Source organism: Kogia breviceps, chromosome 11, assembly GCF_026419965.1.
Source record: "Kogia breviceps isolate mKogBre1 chromosome 11, mKogBre1 haplotype 1, whole genome shotgun sequence".
NCBI classification, from domain to species: domain Eukaryota; kingdom Metazoa; phylum Chordata; class Mammalia; order Artiodactyla; family Physeteridae; genus Kogia; species Kogia breviceps.
In genome coordinates, this window is record NC_081320.1 from 51,017,090 (window position 1) to 51,033,378 (window position 16,289).

At 38.5% G+C, this 16,289-nt stretch overlaps 1 pseudogene; it reads right to left on the bottom strand.

Annotated features, from left to right (window-relative positions):
• Nucleotides 1-1,726: 1,726 nt before the first annotated feature.
• LOC131766030 (U2 spliceosomal RNA) lies at nucleotides 1,727-1,901 on the bottom strand (annotated as a pseudogene).
• Nucleotides 1,902-16,289: the final 14,388 nt, after the last annotated feature.

The following is a 16,289-nucleotide window of genomic DNA, read 5'->3' on the forward strand; positions in this document are numbered from 1 at the left end:
CATCAAGGTGTTCAAAAGGCAAGCGAATCATTTCCAGTCTCATTTAAAATTCTCTTTTCCATGTACACACAGCTAAATTTAAAATAAAATGCCTTTCCATAAAAAAAGAAAAATAATGAAAAATAAAATAAAATTCTTTTTTACAAGTCTCTAGTAAGCTCTGGGCATTTGTACCTGGTCCCTTGTATTGCCACCTCAGAATGTGTTTTTAAAAAATGCTTAGTTTGCTTTTTTATATTTGTAATTTATAATAACACATGGCCCTAAAAGGAAAAGTTATCGTAGTCTTATGGATTGTAAAAGCTAGCTAAGAATTAAAGACTTTGAAATTAAAAATACAGACTATAGATTATATATCATATATGCAGAGCCTCAACTATTGGCACATTTAAGTATTGAACTCACCATCTTGGTTTCATTAGTACCACAAGTAAAATATTTATCTACGAGCTAAGTGTAAAGAAAATTGCAACACAACAACCTCATGATGTAGCACAATAATAGCATAGACTTTGGAGTCAAACTACCTGAGTTCCAGTCCTGTCATTTATTTGCTGTGTAGTCTTAGACAAGTTACTTAAATCCTCTCTGACTCTATTTCCTCATCTGTAAAATGAGGATAAGAGTAACATATCTGGTAAAGATTATTAAAGGTATTAAGTGGGTTAATGTTTGTAAAGTGCTTAGAAACTGTGTTTGGTTAATGTTAAGTCCTTAGAAGATAGATAGATAGATAGATAGATAGATAGATAGACAGATAGATAAAGAATTTTAAAGGACCTCTTTCTTAAGACTCTGGGAAACATTGCCTTTGGAATTTAGCACAGCACAGTGTATTTGTGTACCTGTGTCCCCTCTCAGGAAATGTTAGACTTCTTATTTATGTCTATGGCTTATAAGTCAGAGCCATGCTTAAGGCTCCTTCACTGAGCTGATTTGTGTATTTAGCCTTTTTGTGTGTGTTGGGGGAGTGCTTTGAAAAAATACATACTGGAGCTTCTGATTCATTTGGATCCCTACAAATGCTTAAGTGTTTGTTAAAAGCACAAGGCACAGTGCTTGTTAAACTGAGCAAGTGTTAAGATGCAGCCCTCAAGCTGGAAAACCTATTCCAGTACCCACTCATTCTAGCAGCAGCCAAGGAGTCTCAGCCTCTTGGAGATGGAAAACCCAGTGCCTTTTCACCTACATAATAGAATGAGATGCATCATTTCATTTCATTTTTCAAATTATTTATTTATTTTTGACAAATAAAAAGCAAATATAGTTAAGGTACATGTATATATGCCCTGTAATTTCTTAAAAACTGTAGAATTGCATTATCTTCTACAGTGGGCCAACCTAAAACTGGTCCTGTTGTATGATCCTGTTCTCCTGTTTGTACTTCCTTAGTTAAGTGAAAGAGGTATCTGTTAGGTATCAATGGTTGCGAAGTGCTTTTACAGATCTTGTTTTGGGATAATTGAATGCTTTCCCACACAAATATGCTATTCTGCCATTCAGACGATTTATAACGTTTTGGAATCTAGTGTATCTGAGGCTAAGAGGTTAACATTTTAGCCAATGTTCTCAAATTTAGTCACACGCCCTTGGTTCTAAGAACAGGGATCAAAAGTCATCCTGGGACCTCAAAGAAAGAAATCAACATCTATTTCAGTTTGCAAAATGGCAAAATCTCATTTTCATACAATGAAAGCTTTTTTTCTTCCTTTACAACTATTCAAAGTGGGGTTACGTATCTGGAGAGGGGGGTATGCTTTAGTGTAGGACTGCATGCTGAAAGGACTAAGACCAAAATACACAAATTAAAAATTCATTTAAAAAAAAATCAAGATCTCCCTGTAGTTTAACACATATCCCGTTTTCTACACTTGATCTTAGCCAAAAGGCCGAGAAGCGATATCCCGTTTTCTAAGAAAACAAATGTACTATCCGATCCAGTAAAACTTTCTTTGGAAAATCTTTTGGAAGCAAAATTAGAGAAAGGCGGTATTCCATAGTTGAAGGAAACAGAAGCTGTCACCTAGAAGAAACTCAAACTGAGCTGAAGCTATGACAGTTTGAAAAGATACAGAATTGAGCAAATTGACTTTATTGTTCCAGGGCGTTTAAATGGAAACTTGAAAAAAGTGGTCTCCTTTTTCTATATCCTACTCCAAGAACTGAAGTTGTCTTATACAAGAATGCTGATGCTAGCATTTAGCTCTACTTAAAAGAGAAGGCAACTTATGAGGTCCAGGAAAGCTGCCCTGGAATAACAGTCAGGAGACCTGGGCTCCAGTTTCACTTTGGTCACTTGTCAGTGTATGGCAGGTTACTTTTCCTCTCTGAGTTATAATAACAATGGTGGTGATGGTAGTGATAGAAGCAGCAGCAGCAGTAGTAATAGCTGCAGGATCATCAGTAGTAGTAGTTGGAGCAATGTCAGTAGTAGTAGTAGCAGCAGCACACTAATAGGAGAAGGAGGGGCAGCAGTAGTAATAGTATTAGCCATAGCAGCGGCAGTAGTAGCAGCACAGCAACAGTAGTAGCAGTAGCAGTAGTGGCCACAGCGGTAGTAGCAGCAGCAACAAAAGCAGTATTGGTATAATAGCAGCAGCACAGAAATAGTGGTAGCAGTAGCGGTGATAGTAGTAGCTGCAGCTGCAGCAGCAGCAGTAGTAGCCATAGTAGTAGGAGGAGCAGCAGCAGCGTTTTTTTAAAAAAACTTTAAAAAAAATTATTTATTTACTTATGTGGCTGCATTGGGTCTTAGTTGCAGCACTCAGGATCTTTTAGTTGCAGCAGTTTTAACAGCGGTAGCAATAGTAAGCAGCAGTAGCAACAGCAGTAGTAGTAGAAGCTTTCTATTTATTGAGGCTCTACTGCATGCACTTGACTAGAAACTATACAAACACTATTTCCATTTACACGCCACAGTGACCTTCCACTACAGGTATTATTACCCCATGTAACTATTGAGGAAACTGAGGACCAGAGAGGTTAAGTGATTTGCTCAAGGCCACTTTGTTAATTTGTGAAAAACCTGGGTTTTGAATCTGGAATGAGCTGATTCCAAAGTATTGTCCTTCTCTGGGGAAAAAATGTGGTATGGAGCAGAGCTTCTCAAACTTCAGTGTGCTTATAACCATTTGGAGATCATGTAAGAATGGAGTTTCTGATGCAATCATCCTGGTGTGATGCTTGAGATCCTGCATTTCTAACAAGCTCCCAGGTGATGCTGCTGGTTCTAGGAAGCACACTCTGACTAGCAAGAGGAGAGTGGAAAGAAAGTATCCTTCCCAATCAGAATGCATGGCCTTAGTTTACTCATCCATGGCACAAAGGGGTTTGATAAAATGAGTTTTAAGGTGCATTCCAGCCCTGGAATCCCAATATTCAGTGTGTACTATGGTATTAAGAAACCAGATCACACAGGAATGACTCTTAGCTACATGAATTTTTAAACTGGTTTCAGATGAGATTCTGGCTGTGCTTTATGTATCTTTCTGCAGCATCTCTGACAGGTAGGATCAGACCCTCTCACTCAAATTACATTATTGTTAAGCTTTAGGCTGAGCTAAATCTTACTGAAGAGTTCAAAGCACTTCTTTCCATAAGCATCTTTAAAGATTATAAATGTAAAAATGGTTTCTTAAGAGAAGCTTAGATGGCAGCTTTTTTCTTTTTAATAACAGAAATGAGAAGTCTCCAAAACCATAATGGTAGCATATCCATAAAAATATGTTAATGCTTCATCTTAAAGTCTTACAGAAATTGAGGTTTTCCGAGTTAACAAAGTAGACTTCATCACAGATGGTCTGAATGATAAAAGGAAACAGCACACTAGTGTAGAAGACTAAAAACACTGCTCTTAGCTGAGCATGCTGAAAGCCTTTAAGGAAATCTTTCTACATATAGCTTTGCTAAGTGTTGAAGGAAAAATTATTTTGATTGGCAAGGGCACTTCAAATGTTTTAAGCAAAGCTCGGGGCCAGAGGATGTGCAGGTTTTATGAAGAAGCCATTTCTAATGAAAATGAATGCCCTTAGTAAGATGATTTTCTGATCATCTTGTGCCTAACACAGGACAGTGGCACCAAGTAAAGGAGTTTTTGCTCTCTTCCAAGAGCTACAGTCCATATCACTAAGACAGATGCCATGAGCTCCTTTTCCTGAACTCAAACAAGGGCAGCTGTAGGAATAGGGCAGAGTCCACAATCTATAGAGTCTCTGAGTAAAAAAGAATTTCCCAACAGTGAGCACCATTAGAAACCAGAATTGGAATCCTTTATATCAAGGGCTTTAGAAATCAGACATAAATACACAACCATCTAGAGTGGCCTAAGTATATTTGTGTCTAAAGGAATCTGACCAGGGGAGATTTGATGTCACAGTGTTTTTTATGGTCCTCAAGGGTGGTTCACATTTATTTAGCCAACTCTCAATTACCCATGGGAGTCATAGACAAACTTTTTAAAGAGGTGGGGACACTCGTTTCTAAATAATGTCTCATGAAGAATCCGCAAATGTAAAATAGATAAACCCAGAGCTACGCCATTTAAAGTTTGGGAAGAAGGGTTGCCCTCAGACCCTGCTATGGTCACCAGAGGTTGGGTTCCAGCTATCTATTGCTGCTTAACAAACTATCCCAGAACCCAGTGTCCCAAAACAAAATTTTTTTCTCTCTCATAGTTCTGTGGGTTGACAAGGCTCAGCCAGGAAGTTCTTTTTTGGGGACTCTCATGCAGTTACAGTCACAAAGGCCTCTGAAGGCTCTGCTGGGCTGGATGCCCAAGATCATGCCTTCACTCCCACATCGAGTTTCAGTGTTCCTTGGCTTCTCTCTGTCTCCACATGGCATCTCATCCTCCAGGGTCTTTCAGTGTGGTTTGGGATTCTCATAGGGTGGTTTCTTAGGTAATCCCACTTCTTACATAGCAGCTGGCTTCAAAGAAGCAGGAATTGAAAGTGCCAGGCCAGTTAATGGCTAAGCCCAGAACTGGCACAACATCACTTCCACTATATTCTACTGCCAAAGCAATCATGGGACTTCCCAGATTCAGGGGGGTAGAGAAGTAGTGACCTCTTGATGGAAAGGTAGCAATGTCACATTGTAGAAGAGCATGTGGGTTGGGAGATATTGTTGCAGCCATCTTTGGAATATGCTATCTGCCATAGTTGAAATGTACTCTGGTAATAAGAATCTGAGATGGTATGGAGAATCAAAATTTAAAAATAATCTTAGGGTCTTCTTAAAAATCCCTGCTTCTTAGAGATTTTAATTGTGATCTTGTACAAAGTTGGAAATAGTAAGTTAGGTTTTATTTCTGGATCTTCTTTACTGGCAGAATTATTAATGTTACATCCTATTGGAAAGTGCTATGAGCTGCTACTTATTTGGGGGGAGGGATGTAGAAAAGAGAAGGTAAGGATACTGATGGTGTCAAAACACAACCAAAACCAATCCTCCCTTTCCCTTTTTTCCACATCACAGAAAGTGACTGGGACAGATACAATGTGGCCCTAAAACACTCAGGTTAGAGAGACAGACAGACAGACAACTGCAGCAACATAGCCATTTCTGCTAACTAAAGTGGTCAGCCAGCATTTTGCAGAGCATTAAAAAAAATTTTTTTTTAACATCTTTAGTTGAGTATAATTGCTTTATGATACTGTGTTAGTTTCTGCTGTATAACAAAGTGAATCAGCTATATGTATACATCTATCCCCATATCCCCTTTCTCTTCAGCCCCCCTATCCCACCCCTCTAGGTGGACACAAAGCACTGACCTAATCTCCCTGTGCTATGCAGCTGTTCCCCACTAGGTAACTATTTTACATTTGATAGTGTATATATGTCATTGCTACTCTCTCACTTCATCCCAGTTTACCCTTCCCCCTCCCCGTATCCACAAGTCCATTCTCTACGTCTGCATCTTTATTCCTGTCCAGCCCCTAGGTTCACCAGAACCACTTTTTAAAGATTCCATATATATGTGTTAGCATATGGTATTTGTCTTTCTCTTTCTGACTTACCTCATTGTGTATGACAGCCTCTAGGTCCATCCACCTCACTACAAATAACTCAATTTCATTTCTTTTTTATGGCAGAGTAATCCATTGTATATATGTGCCACATCTTCTTTATCCATTCATCTGTCGACGGACACTTAGGTTACTTCCATGTCCTGGCTATTGTAAATAGTGCTTTGCAGAGCATTTCGAAAGAAAACAAAGTCTTCTATAGAAAACTACTGGTAAAAACTGCCCTTTGAGGAATGCATATGCAAAGCCACTAAGCCTGCCATTAGAAATAAGGGCCCTGAAAGAGAAGTGGAATCCCAACCTAGGAAGTTGAGGCAAGAGGATTTCTTTTTTTTGCCCTTTTATTTTTATTTATTTGGCAAGCTTTTTAACATCTTTATTTGAGTATAACTGTTTTACAATAGTGTGTTAGTTTCTCCTTTACAACAAAGTGAATCAGTTATACATATACATATGTTCCCATATCTCTTCCCTCTTGTGTCACCCTCCCTATCCCACCCCTCTAGGTGGTCACAAAGCACAGAGGTGAACTCACTGTGCTATGTGGCAGCTTCCCACTAGCTATCTAATTTACATTTGGTAGTGTGTATATGTCCCTGTCACTCTCTCACATGATCACAGCTTACCCTTCCCCCTCCCCATATCCTCAAGTCCATGCTCTAGTAGGCAAGAGGATTTCTAAAACCTAGAAGAAACAGAACAGTTCTTGGGCCACACTAATTAGGGGTTTCCTCATTTCCTGTCAGTGAAAAAGGTCAATAGACAGCAGAATCCACAATAAACTATATATTAAATACAAAATACTCTTTAATGTATTCAGTTATATATGATAGACTATTTTAATATTAAAATTCTCATTTCAGAATGAGGATTCAGTTTTCTCATCAAATCCATTGGTTGCCTTTGTAAATTCCAAAATAGAAGGGCCCTCTCAGGTTTTAGTTATTTAGTACATGAGTTGAATGCATACGAATTGAGTATTATGGTCAAAACTCTTGTGTCTAGAATGGACAAAATCCTTCACAATTCTTCCCTCCAAGGTTTATTTATGTCTGGACCCACCACATGTTGCATGAAGATATCTACAAGGATGATGGAAAAAGAGGCCAGCATAGTCTGATACTCAATTTGGGCTCTATGAGTTACCCTCTCTACCCACAGCTGGACTAACTAGTTTGAACATATCTGTAGGCCAGTATGGATTAGAAAAATAGGTTCAATATATTTTATTACCTAGCAAAAAGATCTCTTAGAAATTGCTCAACTTATTATTGGTAAAATCTGCTATTACCAGGGCAGGATTTTCAGAGAATGGTTCTCAAAGAGAAGAAGTCTAGTCTGTCTTGATGGGATTACGTTGTAAGGTTGCCCATATCCTAAACTTTCAAAAACAACTCCAGTGGGCATGAAATATCATGCAGATGTGTGTGTGTGTGTGTGTGTGTGTGTGTGTGTGTGTGTGTGTAGGGCATGGCTGGTGGTGAGTTATTGGTGAAGAGAGAATCGGTGATTCCCAAGAGAAGAAGGAAGAAAACTGTTGAGCTTTGAAAAATAATCCCATGAGTACTTTAAAAAATTTTTTGAGTTTCTAGTGTGAAGGAGTTTTACACATAAAACTTTTTTTTTTTTTTTTTTTTTTTCGGTACGCGGGCCTCTCGCTGCCGTGGCCTCTCCCGTTGCGGAGCACAGACTCCGGACGCGCAGGCTCAGCAGCCCTGGCTCACGGGCCCAGCAGCTCCGCGGCATGTGGGATCTTCCCGGACCGGGGCACGAACCCGTGTCCCCTGCATCGGCAGGCGGACTCCCAACCACTGCGCCACCAGGGAAGCCCAAAACTTATTTTTGAATGTGATAGTAGTCTTCTAAGATCAGTTTATTGCAACCTGATTCTTCATGATCAGTCTTCTGCTCCCTGTCCAGCTTTTCTCACTAAACTCCACCTTACCAAGCCCCACTCCATGTTGACGGTAAGTGGAATGACATTCACTTCTTCAGATATGCCATACTCTGTCAAACTTCTGTGTCTCTGTGCCTCAAGTGCCCTTTCTTTCTTTGAGTACCAGGCAACACCTACTCATCTTTTAAGAGTCAGTTCAAATATCACCTCCCCTATGCAGTCTTTTCTTATCTTGAACCTTATTCCTAACCCTTGCCAAAGAAAATTGACCATTCCCTCCTTGGTAATCCTTATTAATCTGAGTTTATTTCTATAGTAAAGTTACATAGTTTATTGCTTCTTTTTATTTAACTGTCTGTTTCCTTTCCTCCCACCAAGAGGTAAGCATTCTGAGGGCTGCTGCATGGATCCTTTTAGAGACTCAGAACTTCAGTTTTTCATTCAACTGGGTAAAAGTTCTCAGCTCTTTCCAATAAATTCCACTCTTGTGCTCAAGTTAGTGGAAGTCAGTTTCTATTTTGTGTAACCACAGAACCCTAAGGGTTGCAGAAATATACTGAAACTGAACAACTGTCTGAGTAGAAGGGTCTCAGGAAGCTTAGAGCACAGAGAAAGGAAATCCAGAGAGTCCGCAATTGGCAGTGTCTGTCCAATGCTCTTCAGAGGAGGGTGTGCCTCCCCTGGGAACTCACTCAGTCTGGTGACTAGAAAGGTATTCTCTATTGTGGGTGAAGGATAATTCTTTGAACCTCTTCGTGGCCTGAAGGATATTCTTAGACCTTCCTCCACTATTTTCTCTGATTCCATGCCTACCAGCTAACTTTATAATCACAGATTCAATTCTTGGGGTATTATGAGATCAGGAAGGAAATAACTTTGGTAATTGGAAAAGAATATTCCCACCATAAACATGTATAATGTCCATAAGTGAATAATATTGTACAGCAGTCCCTTGACAGTTTGGACTGTCCCAATCAGTTGTCTCAGTCTGACAAACATCAGAGTCCTAGCAAAGTTGTTTCTCAACCTGCAAGATTAAGACTGGCCTGAGGTGACCTCACCAAGGAGGTGTCACACTTTGAGGCTCCACTGTTTCTCCAGATTATATTCCTCTTTCCTACCACGTTTCCTCATTTCACCGCAATGTTCAATAATACACTAGTGGTGGGTAAATCTCCAAGGTCCACATTCTTTGCTACATATAGGTTTAGACAGCAAGTAAAACATAATTAATTCTAACCATCAGCTATAATTAGAAAGGCAAGGGCATCGACAGTTGAATAGATAAAGAAGATGTGGCATATATACACAATGGAATACTACTCAGCCACAAAAAGAGAATGAAATGCCATTTGCAGCAACATGGATGGACCTAGAGATTATCATATTAAGTGAAGTCAGAAAGAGAAAGACAAATGCCATATGACATCAGTTATATGTGGAATCTAAAATATGACACAAATGGGGCTTCCCTGGTGGCGCAGTGGTTGAGAGTCCGCCTGCCGATGCAGAGGACACGGGTTCGTGCTCCGGTCTGGGAGGATCCCGCGTGCCGCGGAGTGGCTGGGCCCGTGGGCCGTGGCCGCTGAGCTTGCGCGTCCGGAGCCTGTGCTCCGCAACGGGAGAGGCCACAACAGTGAGGCCCGCATACCACAAAAAAAATAAAAATAAAAAAAAAATAAATAAAATATGACACAAATGAACTTATTCATGAAACAGAAACAGACTCTCAGATATAGAAAACAAACTTATGGTTACCAAAGAGGAAAGGAGTAGAGGAGTGATAAATTAGGAGTTTGGAATTAACAGATACAAGCTCCTATATATAAAATAGATAAACAACAAGGTCCTACTGTATAGCATAGGGAACTATATTCAATATCCTCTAATAAACCATAATGAAAAGAATATGTGTATAACAATCACTTTGTTGTATACCAGAAACTAACACTACATTGTAAATCAACTATACTTCAATTAAAAAAAAAGGCAAGTGAGCAAGGTTTAGTTCTACCTCTGTATGAGAAAAGGGTTAAGAAAATTGACCATGTAAAGCAGTAGTTTCTCTGTTTTCTTCTGTGAAATACAAGAATGGTGTTGGCATGAGCAACACAGCCCCATGTGCAGTTCCTGGCTTCATCTTTGTAACCCCACCCTTGCTTTTTCTCTCAAGAAAGCATATTAAAATGCAAATGTGTGATCATGATATTATTGGGATAACCTTAAGTCTTCTCTGATTTATTTTAAAAAGTCAAATCATTTGCAAACTCTCATATTTTTACTATGATTGGTATTAGGTTGCTTTCAACACAACAGTGTGTTCGGTTGAGACCTGCTGATGTAAATATTAAAGAGAGAATGTTTCAGCTAATTATTAACTAAGTTGTTTATAAAACTTTTCTAGTGTTTGTAGAATTAACATGCCAATTTCACTCTTTCTTGTCAGTTCCAACAGGATGAACAGAAAATAAAGAAGATTTTACTGAATATTAAAAGTTTTGAGAAAGCCCAAGTCACTTGACACTGATGCTCTTTTCATTCTGAGATTGTTGATTTAGATTCCTCACCTCCACATCACTTAATCCGTGGCTGCAGGTTGAATACTATGACTGCTGGGTAATACCTTCCTTAGGCCACTTAGGGATTTATCTAGTACTTGACCTGCAATTTTTGCCTCTAGAATGATAGACCTATCTGATAGTACTTAGAGAAGCAAGTGATACTTAATGAAAGGTCATAATGAAAAATTTCTCATGACAATATCACACAGAATACATGTGAGTTAGACCCTAATGTTTGGAGTAATATGCTGTGCTGTTTATACGTTGCATTGATGGTTCTGGTACTGCAGAGTCTTTTATAAAATGCTGCTGTGAGCCTGCATCCTGCATGTGTGGAATTGCCTGGGAACAGAGCAATGAATTAAAGATGGCACAGCTCCCTTTGCTTAACATTTCTTATTTTTCAGGGGTTTGTTTTGCAACTTTAGTATTATTAATCTACACAACCTTTTACTTTTCATTCAGAATTTATATCAAAATCAAGCTAATAAATTAAAGATGAGCTAGTTCATTGTTGGGTGGTTTAACATAGACCTAGTATGTTAATCCTGACGTGCTTGTTACTAGGATTTTCAAATTTTTATTATTATTATTTTTTCTGCCTCGTAGCTGTGGTTAGGCAGCAGCAATAAATCAGAACAAAGGAATGAAGGTATTGGGGCTTTAGGGAAAACATGTATTAGAAAAAATTGGTTTGGCACTAAGGGCTGTATTGCATTAAGATGGATTTAAGAGATACAGAGGTAAGAGAATGTAGACAAATAAATTGCATAAATAATCTGAGAAATAGCAAGTCTGTACAGACCCCGAGTAACCCTGTAAGCTACCATCAACAGGACTTCCTAATTCCTGTTCAAGCAGACCAAACAGGTACACTCTACTAAAATAGCCAGGAGAAATGGGCACATGGCTAATGCTAGGGAAAGTGGAAGGAACAGATAAAGCTCTTTAGAATAGCCCAAAGGATTGGAATAATAGAAGTCAGTGTAGAAGTCTGACATAGCATCTTCTGTGAATAGGGCTTTATTGCCACTCCAGGCAGTGATATTGCAAACACTCACTAAGACAACCAGAAACTGGGAGCCTCACAGTGCAACTTGTGCCTGAGAATGCAGTTCTCTGCAGTAGGGAAATTGTATTGGCAGCCCGAATACAGAGGAGACAGGAAAGAGCATTTAGATAAGGCTGAGCATATGAATAAAAGACATGGTATGGAAGGTGGAGTTGATGGGAATAAGATAGGACCATTCCAGGGTCCCAAGGAAGTGCAAGGATGCCAGAAAATACCTAAAGAACAAAAGGAGCAAAAGAGACTTCTCCTGGCAGCCTAAATGGTACCTGAACTGAGAGATACATATGTTCTGGAACAGATTATTATCAACTAAAGCATAAAAGCTCTGTAGATGTGGAGAGACAGCTTGTTTGAAGCCCTGAACTTGTTTTGTGGCTCAGATATATCTGCTTTGTCTCTGGCTCTTTAATCTAAGTTGATCCAGGCATGCATCACTGTGCAGGGAGTAGACTTCGTCCCCATTCTTATCTTTGATGTTTGCCTAGAGCCCTTTCCCTGGCCCTGAATCCATCCCCTGCAACTGCTTCAGGCCCTTCTCCTCACTGAGCCTCTCTAGTCTACCTTTCTTTCTCTTACCCTTTTTAACTCACCTTCCTCAGCTTCCCCCACAAGGTGTATCTGACAGGATGTGACTAGTAAACCACTGGAGGCTATCTCCAAGATAATAGTAATAAATATTAACCACACTGTCCCATGCAGCCTGGCTGAGTTCTGTACATTGTCATTAAAAATGGGTATATTTCTTTAGCTTCACATGTTTGCAATAGCTGAGAGCCCCAATTCAAGTAGAGTTTACCACTTTTTTGACCCCTTTCCTTTCCCTCTTATTCAAATAAGAATAACACATGGACTCTGACTTCAAGGAACTTTAAAATTAATATAAGTGATTAAAAATAAATGTTGAAAGTTCAATAACAGGAAAGAAGTAAAGAATTGCTTAAAAAGCAGTAAAGGAAAAAGTCACAAGTCAGCACATGACTATTTGGCAAATGAATGGGTACTAATTGGTACAAAAATTCAAAAGCAGAAAGACTCCTTCAAGCTGGCGAGGTCAGGAGACCTGCTAGGTTTGTCAAGGAAAGTTGAAGGTTTAGACTTGAGCTCTTGTGGAGTCTCCAGGGTTGAGACAAAGGAAAAGGAAGAAAGGGCATTTTATAACTTGGGAACCAATGAGCAACTACAAGAAAGGACATGGACAGATAAATCTCATCCTTTACATTAAACTTTGACTGTAACCTTTTATATATCTTCCTGTGAAGACATATGTATCCCCATGATCTTGAACCAAGATCTTGGCATATCTAAAATTTGACAATGTGTTTCTTGGGAAAGCCTGTGAAGTGTGAATTGACAGGAAAATTCTGCCTACAGGTCAGCATATGCAGCCTAAGAAGTTTGTGCTCTTCAACCAGCCTGAGGCTAAAACCAGGCTATTTTCACTCTTTGGTTAAATGCTAGCTAAATTCATTTTAATACTGCACTGTCAGTATTTTATTTATTTGTCTGGATGCCACATTTCCTCTCCCAAATCTCTCTTGCATAAATGATTTACTATTTGTTCCTAAAGCCGAAGATTTTATGCCTTTTCTCTTTTTTCTGATAAGAGGATATTGCAGCAGCTTTCTTTTTATGCTGCTGATGGTTTTTATTTTGTTAATTCATAGTTCAGCAGAGTAACTAGTTTAGTAAGGCATAGAAAACCAAGAGGTTCAGCCCTCGAAATGACTAAGACAGTAAATCTTCACTGGCCCATTATCTCATAGAACCCTGTTGAATTTACTTTCCTAAAAAGTAAGTTAGCAAAGAGTGGTTCTTAAATAGGTTTTACATTTTCTTAACTCTCCCAACTAAGCATATTTAACTACAGGACACTTAAGGTCCTTAAGATAAAGTTATGAAAAAGCAGTTTTACAATGGAAACACATAAATCTTGAAAAAAATTGGAGCAATTCTTTCTGAGTGTACCCTCGATAGGTCTTCACATCGGAATGTAGAGTGTGCTGCATTTAAGACAGGGATTATGTGATTAAAAAAAAAATTCTCAATTTCTTTTAAGGCAGCATTTGGGATGTTACACTAAGAAAGTTATATGCCATAGTTCTTCATGATGGTGGTCACTAGACTAAGCTAAAAGATTTAAAATAAAAACAAACTCACAAAACTAATTCATCGAGTCAGTACTGAGCTACTTTCCAAACTCTAATTTTACAAAATGGAAATAAAGAGAAAGTCTATTCCATATTAAAAATGCTGCAAGCAGAGCAGAGACCTGACTCCTGGAAACTGCCCTGTCTCCCAACTTTCCTCCCTTGAGATTTGGGGACTAAATTGGTTATAAAACCCCAAATTCCTCTCAGAATGCTTCACCAGTTTCTTGAATTGCCTTATTCTTTCAAACTTTCTAGACTGTAGATCCTGGGAAGCAAAAAATTCTCCACGTTCAAGAAAATTGGTGAGAATTAAAGAAAAAACTTAGTGGTGGAGTACCAGTGGGGTTAGTGCATTAAATGCAAGAAGAAGAAATGGCAAAAACTCATTAGGATGCTTTTGGGATACTATGTAAACAGATTTCTCCAGTTTTAATTAGTTATATTTCTATTTAGGATCATTGGTTATATATAACATGATTTAGGTCTATATAGTGCTTTTTCTCTCCCAGAAAATTGTAGAATAATTCACAATCCAAAATAGAATGTACACTTTAGTACATCTCTCTAAAAAATGGCAAATTAAGGCAATGAAAATAAATGAGGCTATAGAGAATTTGGTTAACAGAGTTACAAGCTAAATCTTATATATATATATAGAACTTTATACCAAATAAACAGAAAATACGTGTTTTTCTCAAATGTCTGTGGAACTTTTACAAAAATTGGACGTGTATTAGGTCACAAAGACAATCTCAACAAAATTCCCCAAGTTGAAACCATAAATGTTACATTCTCTGACCATATTGCAATACACACACACACGCGCGCACACACACACTAGCCCCAAGTCCAACCAGTTGGTAATTTTAAAACAGGCTTCTAAGTGACTCTGGGAATAAAAAGAAAGAAAAATAATGAGATTATAGACCCTTTGGAAATGAGTGACTATGGTAACTTTCCATATCAAAAGCTATGGAAGTTAGAGAGATGTGATGTGACAAAATGATTTTGCAGGCTTTGTAGAGAAATGGGGCTATACACCAAGAAGTGCAGTGGTCTCTAGAAGCTTGGAACAACGTCGTGTTACAGCCAAGAAGCAAATGGGGACCTTAATCCTACAAACACAAGGAATTGAATTCTGCCAACAATCTGAGTGAGCAGAAAACAGATTCTCCTCTAGAGCCTCCAGAAAGGAAAACAGCCCTGAAGATTTTAACTCAGTGAGTGTCAGACTTCCAATCTACAGGACTGTAAAATAATACATTTGTGCTGTTTTAAACCAATAGATTTGTGGTTAGTTGTTATGGCAACAATAGAAAACCAATACAGATTTTGGTACCTGGAAGTGAGATGCTGCTGTAACAGATAACTAAATATGTGAAAGTGGCTTTGGAATTGAGCAGTAGACATAGGCTAGAAGATTGTTAGAGAAGCATGATAGAAAAAAGTCTAGATTGCATTGACTAGACCTTTAGTAGAAATAGGTACTTCAAGGATTTGTATTCTGCAGTTCTGTGGAAAACAGAATTTAAAAATGATGAAACTGGACATTCAGCTGAGGAGATTTCCAAGTGAAGTGTTGAAGATACAAAACAGTTTTCTTCTAGCTGCTTATAGTAAAATGTGAAAGAAAAGAAATAAATTGAGGAAAGAACTGTTAAACAAATAGGATCCAGAATTTGATGTTTTGGGAAATTCTCAGTCTATCCAGATTAGAAGGGACACTAAAATTAAGAGATTCACTGTCAGGGAAGTGTACTCTATAGAAAAAACCTGAGGATGTGGCTGGACAAACTTCTGCTAATAGCTCAGAAAGATCAAAAGTTCAGAGTATTCAGTCACACAAAAGGTTCTTTGAAAAGGGTATGACTCACAGATTCCCTCAATCAAACCAGAGAGCTTCTAAGAAGTTTAAAGACTTTGTCCCTCAGCTATCTCAGTAAAATCCAAGAATAGAGATAGGATTATCTAGAAAAGACTGATGGATGAGCCTCTTATCTAATAGAGCAAATTCTTATGACATACATGGGAGACCCACAAAGTTCTTGAGAATTTTATATCAGCAGAAATACTGTCAGCTTGGAGTAAAAGAAAGAGAGAGCATGAAAAGAAAGAATGCTGTGAGACTCTCACGATTCTACAGGCAGAAAACAGGCTGATAAATTTCATAGCTGTCAACACATACTTTTTCATGAAAAAGAAAAAATGACTCATTCCACACACCATAGAGGATAATTTTCAGAACATGAAACTTAATGGAGTTTCCCCAGTTGAATTTTGAAGTTCTTGGGACCAGCCACTCCTCTTACCTTCTTCTATTTTCTCCTTTTTGAGCTGGAATATCAATAAGTGTTATCCTATGCTTGTCCCAACAGTGTATTTGGGGGCAGAAAAACTTGTTTTCTAGTTTCACAGGTCCACAGATAGAGAGAAACTGTGCACCAGGATGGATAACACCCTTACCTGATTTAGATGAAAAGCAAAAGAAAACTAATACAACATGTAAGGAAAATGTAATACACCATACAACTTAAAATTACCTTTTTGTTTAATAGGAATTCAACAGACTTTCTTGCATGTTAC